General features: G+C 45.1%; 1 protein-coding gene and 1 non-coding gene across 6 annotated transcripts in view; both read left to right on the top strand.

The window, feature by feature from the left end:
• LOC130869551 (ubiquitin carboxyl-terminal hydrolase 29-like) overlaps positions 1-15,980 on the top strand; it is a 221,709-nt gene that overhangs the window by 22,094 nt on the left and 183,635 nt on the right. The window lies entirely within an intron of this gene.
• On the top strand, positions 14,973-15,104 carry LOC130870606 (small nucleolar RNA SNORA40). Its single transcript, XR_009056750.1, has one exon. It is a non-coding gene; the product is annotated as a small nucleolar RNA SNORA40 (small nucleolar RNA).

Here is a 15,980-nt window from a genome sequence, read left to right as displayed (position 1 = left end):
AATCTGAATTTTACTCATTCAATTTAGACTAGGTGGTTATTGAGCCTCAGGCATCTTTCTGTCTCTGCCTCCAGCACTTGGGTAACAGGTTCTTGTCACCTTGGCTGGCTTTTTTACATGGGGATTTGAACCCAAGCCCTCATACTTGTGAAGCAAGGTTTTTACCATCTGAGCCATCTCCCCGGTCCATTTTTAATTTTCATGGAGTAAAGGACAAAAAACACAGCTCTACTTTCAGAACTTCCTGTCTTTCCTGCTAGAGAGCGGACCCACGCTCCTGTGACTCCACTCTTGAAGAGGACTTCATAGCCTCACACTCTTCTCTGTGGGTCATCTTAGGGACCCAGAGCAGAATGTAAATGCTGCCCCTGCCGCACCTGGTATGCTCTGTCAATCACCAGATTCCCCATGCTGTCTCCTAAAATAAGTCCTTCCTCACACTTCACCTCACTGTTTCCAATGCGGTGAAGGCCACCACAACCCAGCTTGAATTCCTGCCCCGTGTCCTAGCCTCCTGCATTTGTACCCTTAATCCATTCCTCATGACCTTTCTGAAACGAAAATCCATGGTAGATTCTACAGTTAGGTCTCCGAGGTATGTTTTAGCTGGAAGTCCGGTTTGTCTCAACACCTCAGGAGAGACCAGAAGACCTTTTAAGCACACAAAATTTGACTTAAAAATGCTTCTACCTGAATGCATCTGAAAGCTACAATTTTTATTTTTTTTTGAGACAGGGTTTCTCTGTGTAGCTTTGGAGCCTGTCCTGGAACAGCTTTGTAGACCAGGCTGGCCTCAGACTCACAGAGATCTGCCTGCCTCTGCCTCCCAAGTGCTGGGGTTAAAGGCGTGCGCCACCACTGCCCAGTTTATGAAGACCAGATAATGTCTACCTTAAAAAATACACCACTGTGTATTTATGTATATGTTTGTGTACAACTACAAGGTCATAATAGTGAAAGTTTTAAAAAAAATTGAGATTATTTCTTTAAAAAAATTAGATACATTGTTTATTGACTGTGTGGTGGAGGAAATTGTACATTCATGGAAGGCGGAGGGCAGCTTGCAGAGTCTGTTCTCTCCGTCCACCATGTGGGTTCCGGGGGTTGAACTCAGCTCATCAGGCTTGGTGGCAAGCTCCTGTGCACAGAAGCTGTCTCGCCATCCCCGTGAAAATATCTTTATGGCTTTATCATTTAGCTTGGGGAATAGTTTGGAACCGGGCCTGTTTTCTGTGCTGATCACTGTGAAAGTTATGGAGCTTCTGTGAGACAATGGGGGATTATCAGCATCCCCAAATGGGGAAAGGATACGGTGCAAACCAGGAACTAGGGCTTGATCAGGAAGAGACATAGCAGGTGTCACCCGCTGACTGGGAAATGTGCATCTCTGGGACCCAGAACACTTAGAAGAGACTGTGGCAGCTCTCCCAAGCAGAGCCATAAAGAAAGCCCAGCTGTAGTTACTGCCTCTTGTCTGAAGCCCTGAATGGCTGTGCACCTTATCTAAATGGAGTCTAAGTGGCCAACTCAACCTCTGAAGTTCTTCAAACCCAGCATCACTCAGGTGGAATGCTCTCCTCGCCTCCTTTCTGGAGGTTTGTGTGATGATGGTCATGGCTGTTTCAGTTTGTGGTGAGCACCATGTCACCTCTGAAGAGCTGGCTGCTGCTGCACACACGTTCCTCAGCTCGCTTTTCCTCCTTGTTTGTCTACAGTCAGGTCTGCCTGCTGCCGTTGCATTGAGAGCCCCCTTGTCAGGGTTGACAGTGGCCTCCATGCTGTCACACCCATGATATTGCTCTTCACCAGTTACTGGACGTTTCAGCACTGCTCAGTCCAAGCGGCCTATCCTCGCCTTTTGTTTTTGTTTGCCTCCTTTCTTTTTTTCCTTTCCTTTCCTTTTTTGTTTTGTTTTGTTTTGACTTTGGTTTTGGGTTTTGAGGGATTGTGTCAGGTCACTTCTGGGTCCCACCAGATTCTCCTGGGCCAGAGGCATGCTTAACTCCAAACTGAAGGGATCTACTATTTCATGAAAAATTACCCGTAATCGTAGGCTGTGAGGGACTCAGTGTTTCAGATTCATGATCAACATTATCTGTACCAGCTCATCTTCATAGATCCGTTCACTTATAAATACATGTGTGTGTGTAGTATATGTACAAATACCCACACTCATACAATAAATAAATGTATGTAATGCTAAAATTAAAAATAAATAAATAAAAGTTAAACTTGGACAAATGCATATTCTTGACCCATTCTCATGCAAATTTCCCAAGAAGGCACACTCACGGTGAAGTGATGATAATTCACACACATGTGGAATGCCAACTGTGGGCCATTTGTGTGTGTTTAGGTAAGTAATGCAGACTATATTCTTGTCTCAGTTCACTGACGGTCTATTAGGGCCACTGTTACCTGAAGAACAATGTGTCAAGAATAAGAAAGTTCTCAGGAGCTAAGGAAAAACTATATTGGTTCATAGCCAGGGAAGGAAGTAGCTATCAGAATCAGATAGAACCCCGTTCAGCTGATCAATGACGGCTCGCCTCACTGGACACGCTTCTGCAAGCCAAACAATTGCTTTGCTTTGGAGAGCCGAGCCCATCAAAGATGGACTCAGTCTGATAAACACGCTTCTGCATGCCAACCAATCCAGCAGGGTCTCACTCCAGAGACCACACTTCTGCAGATGACGTCAATGTCAATCCCTTTCTGTCTTTGATAGCCGGACAGCACCTGTCCTCTGCTGCCCCCAGACCCTCTGTAGAGCAGCACTGTGCTTCAGAGACTCCTGACTAGCCTAGCACTCTCTTGTGCGAAGAAATACATTGAGTATTGTTGTTTTGTAATTTTGGATATCTAGCTAGAATTATTTGTTAGAGCCACCATAAGGGAGTACCAACAGACCCAGTGGCTTAAATTGCAGAAATAGATCATATTTCTGGAAGCTAAAATCTGAGATCAAGATGCTGATAGGAGTCTAGGAGGTTGATGCTGAAGCTCCTGGGTGCTTATGCTCTTATAATGAGTTGTATAGAGACAGGTAGATCCTTACTGGAAAGGAGGGAGCTTATTAAGGGGAAGGGAAAGGGGAGGGAAGACATAAGACAAGCCTGCTGTCTAGCCTGGTTCCCAGAGGGCAAGAAGGGAGAGAAGTAAGGTCTGCTATGACATTTTATGGGTCATTAACATATTACCCACCTCCCTGGGTTCCTTTAATTTGGGCTTTTCAGAGCATGCTTGCTTGGTTGCATGAAGCTCAGGTGAGCTAATGGGTACCAGTTTTTCCACTGCCACGGTGTTTTGTATGTTCATTTCTTTTTCTTTTTTTCTTTTGAAAATAATCTGGGGATGTTCATACATGAGAACTGTATTTACAACTTTTTCACCCCTCCCACTCCCCCCATCCAATTGTTCCTGTGCCATCTTCCCACTCTCTCTCAAACTCATGACCTCTTATTTAATTGCTACACACACGTGCATGCACACACACGGAGCTAAGTTCATTTAGTGTTGCTCATATATATATGTGTTGTCTAGGTCTGACTGCTTGATATTTTATCTATCGGGGATGGTCCCTGGAGAAGATTCTCCACCTCTCTGTAGTCATTAACAGCCTGTAGTTCGCCACATAGGGGCGGGCCCATGTGAGATGTTCCCTAGTCACACTGGCAGGTCAACTGATGGTGTCATGCTGATGTTGTTCAGACAACAATATTGCTGACAGTTATGGGCACAATCTTCCTGTCTCACAATGCATTTCCTGGTCCTCTGGCTCTTACCTTCTTTCTGCCTGATAGAGCCTTCTTCTTCATTATCCCTACTCTCCTTCCTCAGTCAGTTGGCTCGTCCATAGTTCCCTCTCATGTCTTTCAGCTGCCTATCCTCTTCACATCAGATCACATGCTCTCCCCGCTGTGTGTGTCTGAGTCCCATTCTCCTCTTCTGATAAGGATGTGAGTCATATTAGCTTAACATTGATCCTGCTTCCTTAAAAAAAAAATCCATCACTCTAAAAAGACCGTAGCTCTAAGTATAGTCACATGCTGAGTGAATGGGGATTTGAAATTCAATGTGTGAATATGAGGAGGGGTAGGCAGATTTGAGCCACTTATAGCTTAGTCATTTTCATATCATGCTCTGTCAGAGTAAATACATTACACATCAAAGTTCGGAAATGGAGGTCCCTGCAGAAGGCTCATGTGTTGATGGCTCGGTACCCAGCTGGTAGCTGCAGAGAGGTGATTGGATCATGGATGTCATCTTAGTTTCCTTTCCTATTGCTGTGATGAAAATGCCCAGACAGAAGCAACTTAAAAGAGAAAGAGTTTATTTGATTCGCAGTCCCAGGCCGCAGTCCAAGCCTGGCAGCACACACCTATAACCCCAGCCCTCAGGAGGCAGAGGCAGATGGATCTCTGAGTTCAAGACCAGCCTGGTCCTACATAGTGAGTTTCAGAGCAGCCAATGCTATGTAGTAGTAAGACCCTCTCTCAAAACAAAGAGAGAACCAGCCAGGTTACAGTCCATCATTTTGGGAAGACAGGAGGCAGGAATTTGAAGCATCGCTTCACATCCACAGTCAAGGGCAGAGAGCCATGAGTTAACACATACTTGCCAGTGCTCAGCTCACTCCCTCCGTTTCATCCATCCTAGACACAGTCCATGCAACTGGGCCTCCCACCTCTGCCCAGCTGAGAAAATCCCTGGGCCCGAAGAGATGACTCAGTGGCCAAGAGCATATCCTGCTCTTGCAGAGGACCTGGCCTTAGTTCCCAGCACCCACATTGGACAGTTCATAACCACCTGTCACTCCAGGTCCTGGAGTATCCAGAATCTCAGGCACGTATGTATGTATGGAAGCACACACACACACACGCACTCACACACCCACAAACATGGCTATTTGTGTGTTTAAGAGGAACTGCAGAGATGGTTCTGTGTTCTGTTCTCCTAACAACCATGCCACAAATACCTGTAATCCCAGCTTCAGTGGCATAGAACCTCTTCATGCACCTAGATTCATATGTGCATGCCCTTACATACCCTCACACAACTAAACACAAGAAAACCTTTGGGAAATGTAAGAAACAACAACAAAAACCTTAATAAACATTATTATCTCCAGCCATTTCCTTTTAAACAATATTTTTATTTAACCTTTGAGAATTTCATATATATATATGGATTTTGAATGTATTCACACCCTTCCCCTAATAATTATTTTTAAACAGTCTCACTCTGTAGTCATGGCTGTCCTGGAACTAGCTCTGTAGACCAGGCTGACCTCTCACTCAAAGAGATCCGCCTGCCTCTGCCTCCCGAGTGCTGGGATTAAAGGTGTGCGCCAAATACCTGGTCTTCTTGTCATTTCTGCAGTTCTGAAAGTCAGAAGTAATTTTGCTTGGGGTTTCTTCCTTAAGTTTGTAAAGAGTTTGGCCATTTTTGGTTTTTCCAGAAATCTTGAGGAGGCTGGGAAGAGCCACCCCCTTGATGGCTCACCCTAGAGCTAGGGATTGGATGCCTGATGCTGGTGAGGCTGGCAAGGGGTTTTAGTTCCTGGAAGTGATGGTTGCTGAGATGTCTTGGAGGGTGGCTACTGCAGTCAGAAATGGCAAAGGGATGGACTTAGCGGTTCTTCTCCCAAGGCCAGCAAATTAGAACCCAGGTCAGTTCTGGAGGACCATAAGAGTCCAATTGAGCTTTCCTGGCCTCCTATGGGACTGGGAAATAATAAATTGACTTAAAATATACTTATCTGAGAAAAGGTCTCACCATGCATCCCTGACTGGCCTAGAACTTGCTATGTAGATCAAGATGACTTTGAACTCACAGAGCGCCAGATGACTCTGTCTCCTGAGTGCTAGGGTTAAAGATATGTGCCATGCTGCCTGGCTATGAACTTTGTTTTAAGCTACAAAAGTTATGGCAATTTGTTATACATCAATGGAAAACTAATAGTGAATGATTGCCAGAATGGACCATGAAATCTAAATTAGATAAAGAAAAATCAAGTCAAGGGTAATAGGATGAATGTATCAATAAAAGTGCAGGTATGAATTGGGGGGAACCCTTGGGACAGGGGCTAATCATGGGAGCAAGCTCTGTTTGATATCAAGATTTCCAACATAATGTAATTTGTAACATGAGATGGTCCAGAATATTAATAGCTAGATGATAGGTGATGACTACTCAGATGATAGATGCATATATGGATGGTGAATAAAGATAGATGGTAAGGAGTTATGTGGATGGTTGGTTGACAGATGGTTGAACTGGTAATTTCTAGGTGAAAAATTAAAGATATATAGAGGTTAAGTGGTAGATAGATGGTAGGATGGATTGATAGATGGAAGATGAATGATTGGTAATAGATAGATGATAAATAGATGATAGATAGTAGATAGGTAAATGATTGATAGATAATAGGTAGATGATAGATAGAGGGATATGAACTGATAGGTAGATAGATAGTAGATTGATGGTAGATAAAAAATAGGTAGTAGATAGATAATTAGATGATAGTGGATACATAGATGATGATATAGATTGGTAGACGGCTACATAATAGATAGAAGATAGATGAATGATAGTTAGTAGATAGATAGATGATAAATAGATAGTAGATAGATAGATAGAAGGATTGGTAGATAATAGCCAGCCAGGTAGATTAATGGATGGATAAATAGATAGATGATAGATTAGCTAGATTATAGATAGTAGGTAGATGGTAGATAGGTTGATGGATAGATAACAACAACAACACAAACCTTAAAAGAACTATCCCAGGACTGAGACTGACAGAGTTCTTACCCAGTGTTCACCAGACCCTGGGTTCAGTCCAAGCACCATACAGGGCTTGTAAGTGGTCACTCATGATCCCGGCATTAAGGAGTGAAGGCAGGAGAATCAGAGTCTAGATCATCCTCAGCTATAGAAAGCTCAAGGCCAGCCTGAATCCCTAAGAACCTATCTCCAAAGTATGTAAATAAAATTGTGCAGGCCATTTAAAAAAAAACAAAAAAACAAAAAAAAACAAAAAACAAAACAAAACAAAAAACTTGACATGAGCTAGAGTCATATGGGAAGAGAAACCTCAATTAAGAAAATGTCCACATCAGATTGTCCTGAATAACGTCTGTGAAGGCATTTTCTTGATTGATGATTGACGTGGAAGGGCCCAACCCACTGTTTGTGGTGCCATCCCTGGGTAGGTGATCCAGGCTAAATAGCAAAGCAGACTGAGCAAGCAGGGCTCCTCCATGGCCTCTAACTCCGGTCCTGCCTCCAGGGTGCCTTAAGTTCCTGCCCTGCTTCCCTTCATGATGAATCTGAAATAGACTTGGTTTGGGGTCATGGTCTTTACCACAGCAATAGAAACCAAACAAGGATATACATAAATAAGCAAGAGGTCTTTGTTTAAAAAGGAAAAAAGTAGTTACCCAGGTTTGGGAGATGGCTCAGTGGATAAAATGTTTGCCTTGCAAGCTTGTGGGCCCAATTTCAAACCCCAGCATCCACATGAAAGTGCCGGACATTGGGCGATAGTACACACTTTTAATTCCAGCACTTAGGAGGCAGAGGCAAGTAGATATCTGTGAGTTCAAGGCCAGCCTGGTCTACAGAGTAAGTTCCAGGAGAGTCAGGGCTATACAAACAAACCTTGTCTGCAGGTAGGGGTGGGAAGTTCTGGACAGCTCAGTCCTGGAGGCTTGTAATGACAGTTCTCGATTCATGAAAACAGGAGTATCCCAGGGGGTGCCTTAGCTAGATTGGTGAGTTCCGCGTAAAAGTGAAAAACACTATCTCAATAAACAACAACAACAACAACAAAAAAAAAACATGCATGACCCCTGAGGAATGATATTCAAGGTTGACCTCTGGTCTCTACACATATATGGACACACATGCACACAAATACACAGACATGCATACACACGAATATACATACAACGCCACTGCCTTCATATTATCTGATGATTGAAGTGATCATTTTAATCTTTTTTCAAGAATCTTTCACTGTTTATTCCCATCGACTGAATGTTTTTGGTCTTGATAATTGTGCAGGAGAAGGGAAACAGATAAAAGCACCTGCTGCCAAGCCTGAGGACCTGGGTGCATTCCCAGGATCCACATGGCGCATAGAAGAGAAGCGACTCGCAAAAGTTGTTTTCTGAACTCCATAAGTACACTGTGTCCCGACCCCCGATGAGACAAATAATGCAATGAAATGTTGCAGTAATTCTTTTTACCTTTACCAAAAAATAAAATAAAATAAATATTTAATAACAGCTGACTGGGAAGTAAGCATATCCATGATACCAAATTGTCAGCCATTCTTAGAGATGGCATCTCTAAAGTGTCAGACTGGAGTAGAGGCCATGCTGGTGAGGGAATGTATGGGGGCGGAGGTGGGAACAGCAAAGCCACTTGGAATAGGAAAACTCCGCCAAGACGTTGGGCTTTCTGCTTCCTTCCTGGTGACCCTCACACTTAAAAACAAAAATTGTAAGTGTCAACAGGCATTCATTCGAAAATCAGTGAAAAATGTGAATAACGTTCTCAAATGTTCACTTTTGATGAATGTGTTTTCATGGAGAAGAATGAATGAAAAGATTTCAAATGTTTCCAGTTTATCCCTGGTTTGTCTGCTTGAGGGTACTTTTTTCCTTTCGTCTTCTTTGATATCTTCCCCCCTGTGATTTCCAACACAGCTACAAAGACATGTGCTCTTTTTATCGTGAGAAGACTTTAAAGGAGAGTCTTTGAAAGAGAGGGCTGCAGGCGAGAGTAGAGTACCCCAGATGACGTAGGCACCTCAAAGCCAGAGCAACTGTGGGGGCTTAAGTCTGGGCAGGGTTGCCTCAGCTCTTCTGCCTCTCAGCCTCTAGTTCTCCCCGCCCCCACCGCTGTCATCTGATCCAAGGACACATCTGCTGGCTCAGCAAGCGAGGAATCCACGCGCCTCAGCCTCCTCTACTCTGGGAGAACCTTGCCCAGCCTCCGCCAACTGTTTCTAGCTAAACATGGTCTCAGTTTGAGCAGCAAGGGCTGCCTGTCATTCTGCTACCTGGTACAAGAGGTGGGAAACAGAGGGCCTCCAATAGAACTCCATTGAGACCTATGTCTTTCTTCACATAAATTTTAACTTTTTTTCATTTTTTCACATGTGTGTGTATGTGGTGTGCATGTGTGGGTATGTATGCACATGAGCACAAATGTGTAAGCACATGTACACATCCATGAAGGCCCGAGGTTAGCACTGGGAAATCTCCCTCCATCGCGTAGGGATATCTTGCTCCAACAGTCTTCGTCTTTATTTACTGAGGCAGAGTCTCTCAACGAAACCCAGAGCTCACTTATATGGCTAGGCTCCCTAGCCAGCCTGCTCCAGGGTTCCCAGTCCACCTTCTGAGGCTGAAATTACAGTGGCCTGGAGGGGAGGGCTTGGCTACCCAGCATTTACATAGGTTTTGGGGATCCCAACTATAGTCCTCATAGTCTCATGGTTACTGCTTAAATACCAGTCCTAAATCTTTACACTTTTGACCATCTCACCTTTCCCATTGCCCTCTCTTATTCCCCTCCCACTGCTGATGACACCCCCTTTTTTCCCGGGGAGTCCCCTCCTACTCTCCTGACTCCGCTTCTGTGTGTGCAGGTAGCCACAGCTGCTGTGCGCCCATGATTTCATGCCATGTCCTGAAGATGGTGTTTCATGTTGCACCTCCCCACCCTACCATCAACCTTACATCTTTTACGGTAACTCAGCTGTCTCTGCACAGGCCTTTCCCATGCCTCCATGTCTCCATGGCTGTACCTGTGTGTTCCTGATCACCCCTGTGTCTCCCTAAGTTACTCCCTGACCAGAGTGGGATTCTGATGAACTCAGTACTTGCAGCCTCGGGGTGATCTTTTCAAGAGAAAAGTCAGAGGGCATCGTCTCCTTGCTTGAAACTGGCCAATGCCCATCAGGATGAAGGCCATGCCCCTTAAGTATTCATCCGACTTTCCAGTAGGCTACCAACCTTCCCCCTTGCTCCCGCTTCCCTGGCGTCAGCATATTTGCCACCTTAAGTCCCAAGGGAATGGGTGTCCATCTCACCAGCCCCTGCCTCATTACAGTGCTTCCTTCACAAGCATGAGAACCTGAATTGAATCCCTGACATCCATGGTTTTTGTTTTTTGTTTGTTTTTGGTTTTTCGAGACAGGGTTTCTCTGTAGTTTTGGAGCCTGTCCTGGAACTAGCTCTGTAGACCAGGCCAGCCTCGAACTTACACACAAACAAACAATCAAAAACAGGAGTGGGCCGTGCTCTTGAAATCCCAGTGCTGGAAAGTTGGAAGATTAGGGCTCCTTGGCCAGGCCAGTGAGAGACCCTATCTTAAAGATAAAAGAAAAAAGATGAACAGTGGCTGCACTGAGATTTGCCCTTTGGCTTTTGCGTGCGCACAAGGGCACCCCCAGCTCCACCAGCCCCCTATGCACACAGAGAGATCATATCTTAAAGGAGATAATGCGTCCAGAGTCCTAGCAGAGGAATCTTCCGAGGCCTGTTTTGTAAGCAGAGTTCAAAGATTCTTGAATTCCAGACCCTATGCTTGGGCAACAGGAATTTGCAAAACAAGTTCTCTGTTGTCCACATCCAGCCCTTCCCGGCTTGATGGAGACCCAAAAGAAATGAAAGCAGGGGCTTGAAGAAATGCTCTCATGCTTGTGCTCCTAGAGACATGGTTAGACATATGGTAATCGGGTGCAGAAGATACCCAAGTGTCCATCAATACATGGACGAATAAACAAATGTGGCATGCCCATACAGTAGGCTACTCTGTGTGTGAAACTTGAGGACATTAAGCTAAGTATAAAAAAAAGACCAGATATCAAAAAAGATAAAGCTATATGATTCTAGTTATTTCTGGCAGTCAAATCTGTGGATCTAGAAATAAAGATGGCAGTTCCAGGTGTTCCTGAAGCAGCTGCTGCTGTTACCTCCTCCTTCAACTGTTTATTTATTTATTGTTTACTGTGTGTGTGTGGCTTATGCATATGTCTTGGCGCATGTGTAGAGGTCAGACAACTTTCATGAGTTGGTTCTCTTTACCATGTGGGTCCCAGGGATTGAACTCAGGTCATGAGACTTGGTAGCAAGGTCCTCTCTACCGTCTGAGTCACCTCACTGACCCCGCAGCCATTTTAGTTGGTTGGTGATGCTGCATCTTGGCCAGTTTGTATCTTTCTAATGACTAACGACATCAGATGCCTTTTCGTGGATTTGGTGGCCAGTTCATGTCTTTACAGACATAGTAATTTAAGCTCCTTTTCTTTTTTAAAAGATAAACCAGGTTGTTGTTTTTTAAGACAGACTTATTGTAAACGTTTTGGTTGCCGTCTGTGTCTGTCATGCTGGGGACTGATCCCCAGGCCTCTGGAAGAGCAGCCAGTGTCTTAACTGCCAAGCCATCTCTCCAGCCACGTGATTTTCTTTAATTGTTGAGTTGTTGGAATTCCTCATATATGTTAACTTCTACACTTCGTTAGGTATTTTCACTCATTTTATAGATTGTCATTTAAAAATATTTTGTGCATTTATTGTGCGTGCACGTGCGCGCACGTGTGTGTGTGTGTGTGTGTGTGTGTGTGAGAGAGAGAGAGAGAGAGAGAGAGAGAGAGAGAGAGAGAGAGAGAGAGAGAGAGAGACTGGAGCTTGGCCATTGCACATGTGTGGAGGTCAGAGAACTACCTTTGGGATTTCTTTCTTTCCTTCCACCACGTGGGCAGAGCTCAGGTTGTCATACTCAGAGAAAAGAACCCATCTGAGCCATCTCTCCTGCCCACCCACTAGACTGCTTTTGTGGTCTGTCAATCATTGCATTTTCTGGACATGGAACTTTTAAGTTGGGTATGATTCTCTTGGTCTATTTTCACATTTCTTCCCTGTATTTTTGATGACATGTCTGAGCATGGCTTTGACTAACCCCATTCTTTTTTAAAATTTTGTGCTTTATGTAGTACTGGGGAATTGAACCCAGGACCTCGTGTACGCTAGGTGAGTGCTCTATCAATCAAGCTACAGCCTCAGATCCCTACTCACTTTTAAAATGTTCTTGCCTCTGTCACCAGTATCTGGTTCCCAACTCTATCCTCCCCAGGTAAAGAAAAGTCTGATCAGTTTATGGTGACGTGAGGTCATTGAGATGGGGTCTCACCAAGTCACCCAGGCAGGCTTGGAACTCACTATGTAGCCTCGGCTGCCCTGTATCTCACAGTCCTCCTACTCAGCCCTCAGAGTGCTGGGGTTACAGGCCTTCATGACCACACCCAGGTGGCAGAGCCATGACTCTGTGTATTCTCTGAACCCTGGCTATAAGCTGTGCCTGGCCACAGGCCTGCAGAATTCTTGTTCAGTGACCGAGTGCTCTATTGCTGCCATGGGACAAGGTTTGACTTAGAGTTTACAACTGGCGGTCTCTGGGCAGTGCCTCAGGTTCTTCTAGTGAACTCTACAAAGGGAGAGATGAGGGCTTCAGGAGAGCAGCCACTTGCCATCCCATAATATGGCGGAAGGGATGAGTTGAAGTTGTTGATGTCCCCAGAGGGCTTTTCACTGGAGTAGGGACTGGGGAATCTTTGTACTCTTCATAGGATGGAGGCTTTTGAAGGCTGCCAAGCACAGCCAGAGTGAGGTGAAGGAGCTCTTGGTTCCCCTTCTACTCCCTCTGCTGCAGCAGGGGGCATGTTTTGAGGGTCAGTTCCTAAGAAGAGGATGGGAGTGGAACCCTCACCCTCAGCTATCAATATCTACATGAATATGGAAGTATAATTGGGGTCCACTGTAGGATACTGTCAAACGTTTTTGGCTTTGTCAGACTTCCATGGAGTTCCAGAAACCTCTGGGCTGGTCCATGTACTTTTGTGTAAAATCTTGCATTAGCAAGAACCTACAGCCCACACCTGTCATATCTGATTGCCTTCCTTGTCTCACCTGGTGATGTCTCAACACCCTGCCCTGTGTTCAGCGGGATAGCTGGGTCAGAGTAGAGACCGTCCAGCTCCTTCCTGTTGTTTCCATGGGACCTTTTGCTATCCATGGACTTGCATCCCGAGTCTTGCCCCGAACCCCGATTTAAAAACAAACAAACAAAAAACAAAACAGCAAACAGGGTCAGTGAGGTGGTTCAGCTGGGTAAAGGTGTTTGCGGCCAAGCAGGAAGACTTTGGTTTTGTCCTCGAGTCTGATCATTCCTTCCATCATGAAAGGATAGAACTGACTCCTGCAAGTTGTCCTTTGACCTCCACAAGAGCCCATACCCCTTCACACAAAATAAATAAACTGATGTCAATTTTTATAAAATCCATTATCACTTATATCCAACATATATAAAATCCAACATCCTTATATCTACTGGGACAGTTCTCAATAAAATTTTTCTTACAGTGTCCCTAACAATTTAATGTTGGTTTTGTTTCTTTAACAGTATTGAAATTTAGTTTTTTTTTCTTCTCTTCCCTAGCCAGACAGCAGCATTCGCTAGACTGTCTGGATGTAGAAATATGGTTCTTCGGTGGCAGGCACGGGACTCAACTCCCCCTCCTCTTCTGCTGGGGTCAGGGAAATGAGCCTTCTTCCTGGCCCTTGCTCGGGGCCTCCAGCCGGCAGCTGGAGGGATTAAGGAAAAGAGGCTCCTGGCGTCCCTGAGTCTGGAGTGGCTGCCCGGGATGTCCCAGGAGAGTGGAGTGGGCCAGAGGTCTGGAGGCTCCCAAATCAATCAGAGGTCTGAAGGTCACTGAATGGCGACCTTTGATTCAGGAGCCTGGTAGCCTTGAGGCTTGTACAGCCTCCAAAGGGGTGGAGGGAAAAGGCAGATGTTTGAACCCAGTGCTTTTCCCAGTGAGGTACCCTGTGCATACAGTCCTTCTCAACACCTTACTAAAAGAGCTGCCCCGTCTCATCAGTGCTGTAGTCTGGGGGCCCCAGAGAAGCTTCTGGCATCCCTCAGATAGCCTCTTTTATGGAAGCATCTAGCAGCCTCGGGTACAGATATTACAAGGTAGAAAGTATCAAGAAGTGAAAACTGCTCTCAGTTGCTTCGGAGGCTCAGCTATTTTAATACATCAGATAACGAGGGACATATGGCAGGGCCAGCAGTCCAGCGTAACAGGAAAGGTATTTGCCCTCAAGCCTGATTGCCTGAATTCAAGCCCTAGGATCTGCATATGGAGGTTAGAGGACAGTGTTTAGAAGTTAGTGGTCCTCTGCCATGAGCGTCCTGGGGACTCTCGGGGTCTCAGACAGGGCGACCAGTGCCTTCATTTGGAGGCTCTTTCTTATCCCTTTCTCTTTACTGTGTTGCTTTAGTTTGTTTGCTTGTTTTTTGAAATAGCATCTAGAGAAGAGAACAAACTCCCGAAAGCTGTCCTTCGACTGTCATAAAAGCGCTCTGGCCTGTGCACTCACACACACACACATAATATATAAATGCAATTTTTTAAAAAACTGTCAAGGAGCACATTGGAAATAATGGCTTCTATTGTCCTGAGCGTTTATGAGGAGAACCAGCTGTTTCCAGTTTTGACTGAAAGGCGCCTGTTTATCCAGCCAGTACTCAATAGAGTGTTCAGTGTTCTGCCAATCAGTTGCTTCTCTGCTAATTTAGCCCCACTAACTTTAGTACACCGTCCCAGGTGAAATGGAGGTGATGTCATAAGTGATGGGCAATCTACAATAAGATCATTATGCTGTACATTCTAAGATGTTGTTACTGGGCTGGCAAGATGGTCAGTTAGGAAAAGTGCTCACCATGCCGGAAACTGCTCAGGTACTGTCTGAGTCGATAGACAGCCCCCTGGCTCTTCCAAGCCAAGCCTTTTTATCTACATCTGGGACCTTCCAACAGCACCTTACTAGGCAAGAGCTGCTTGGCTCCTCTGAGGTCCAAGACCCATTCTGTTCTCTAGAGTATTGTTCTGTTGCACCCGTGTGTGCTTTTGTTGACTTGGCTGATGCAGCAGACACAAGAAAACAGGGGCAGAAGTAAACCCTCATTTGCAACCCAGAACTCACTGTTCAGCGTGAGTTTTGGTGTATGTGAGAAGGGATATGATACCCAGGGTTTCTCAGTGATGATGGTATTGGAGGCTGGTTCCAAGAATGGTCAGTTGATCATTTAAATGCACAGGTGATGTTCACACACTCAAGGCGTGTTGGGTTAACATTCTAATTTTCATGCTATAGACTGATTCCTTCCCTTTGTTGTGCTACACACTGTAGTACATTCCTTTACTTATTAAGTTTGTGTGTGCACGTGTGCTGGGGTGGAAGGCAGAAGACAGCAGACGGCTTGCTGGAGCTGGTTCTCCCTCTCCACCCAATGAACAGACCATTCGTCCATCAGTCGTGGTGGCAAGCCCCTTTACCCACTGAGCCATCTTCCCCCTCTCTTTCTTTTCTTTAGCTTTGTTGTTGTGGTAGTGGTGATTTGTGTGTGTGTAGGGAGGGTTGTTTTAGTTTTTGTTTTCTGAGGCAGTGCCTTGTTATGTAGTTCAGGCTAGCCTGGAACTCACAAGGTAACCTAGGCAGGTATCCTGAACCCTCAATCTTCCTGCTACTCCTTCCCAAATGCTGAGATGAGTGTCTGGTGTCACAGCAAGCTTTGACTTGCTTTCAAATGAACAAATGAACATTTCAATGCTGTATTGGCAAGTTTCAGTCGAGTGACATTGCCAGCCTGGGAAACTTGGGAGCTGGTTGCCAGGCCTGGTCTCTCTATGCTTCTTTATTGGCTTGCTATCTTAGGATTTAAGCTGTAGGCCTTCTGTATGACTCAGCTATACCACTCTGTGCAGATACTTACCCAAAGGATTTCAAACCCATATATCACATAGACTCTTGTACATCAAGACTTTTCACAATAGTTAAGATGTGGAACCAGCCTATGTGTCCATCAACAGAGGAACGGATATAGAAAATGGATATGTG

This window comes from Chionomys nivalis, chromosome 2 (assembly GCF_950005125.1).
Source record: "Chionomys nivalis chromosome 2, mChiNiv1.1, whole genome shotgun sequence".
Taxonomy (NCBI): Eukaryota; Metazoa; Chordata; class Mammalia; order Rodentia; family Cricetidae; genus Chionomys; species Chionomys nivalis.
The sequence above is the reverse complement of the archived record's forward strand: the minus strand, read 5'-3'. Positions and strand labels throughout refer to the sequence as shown.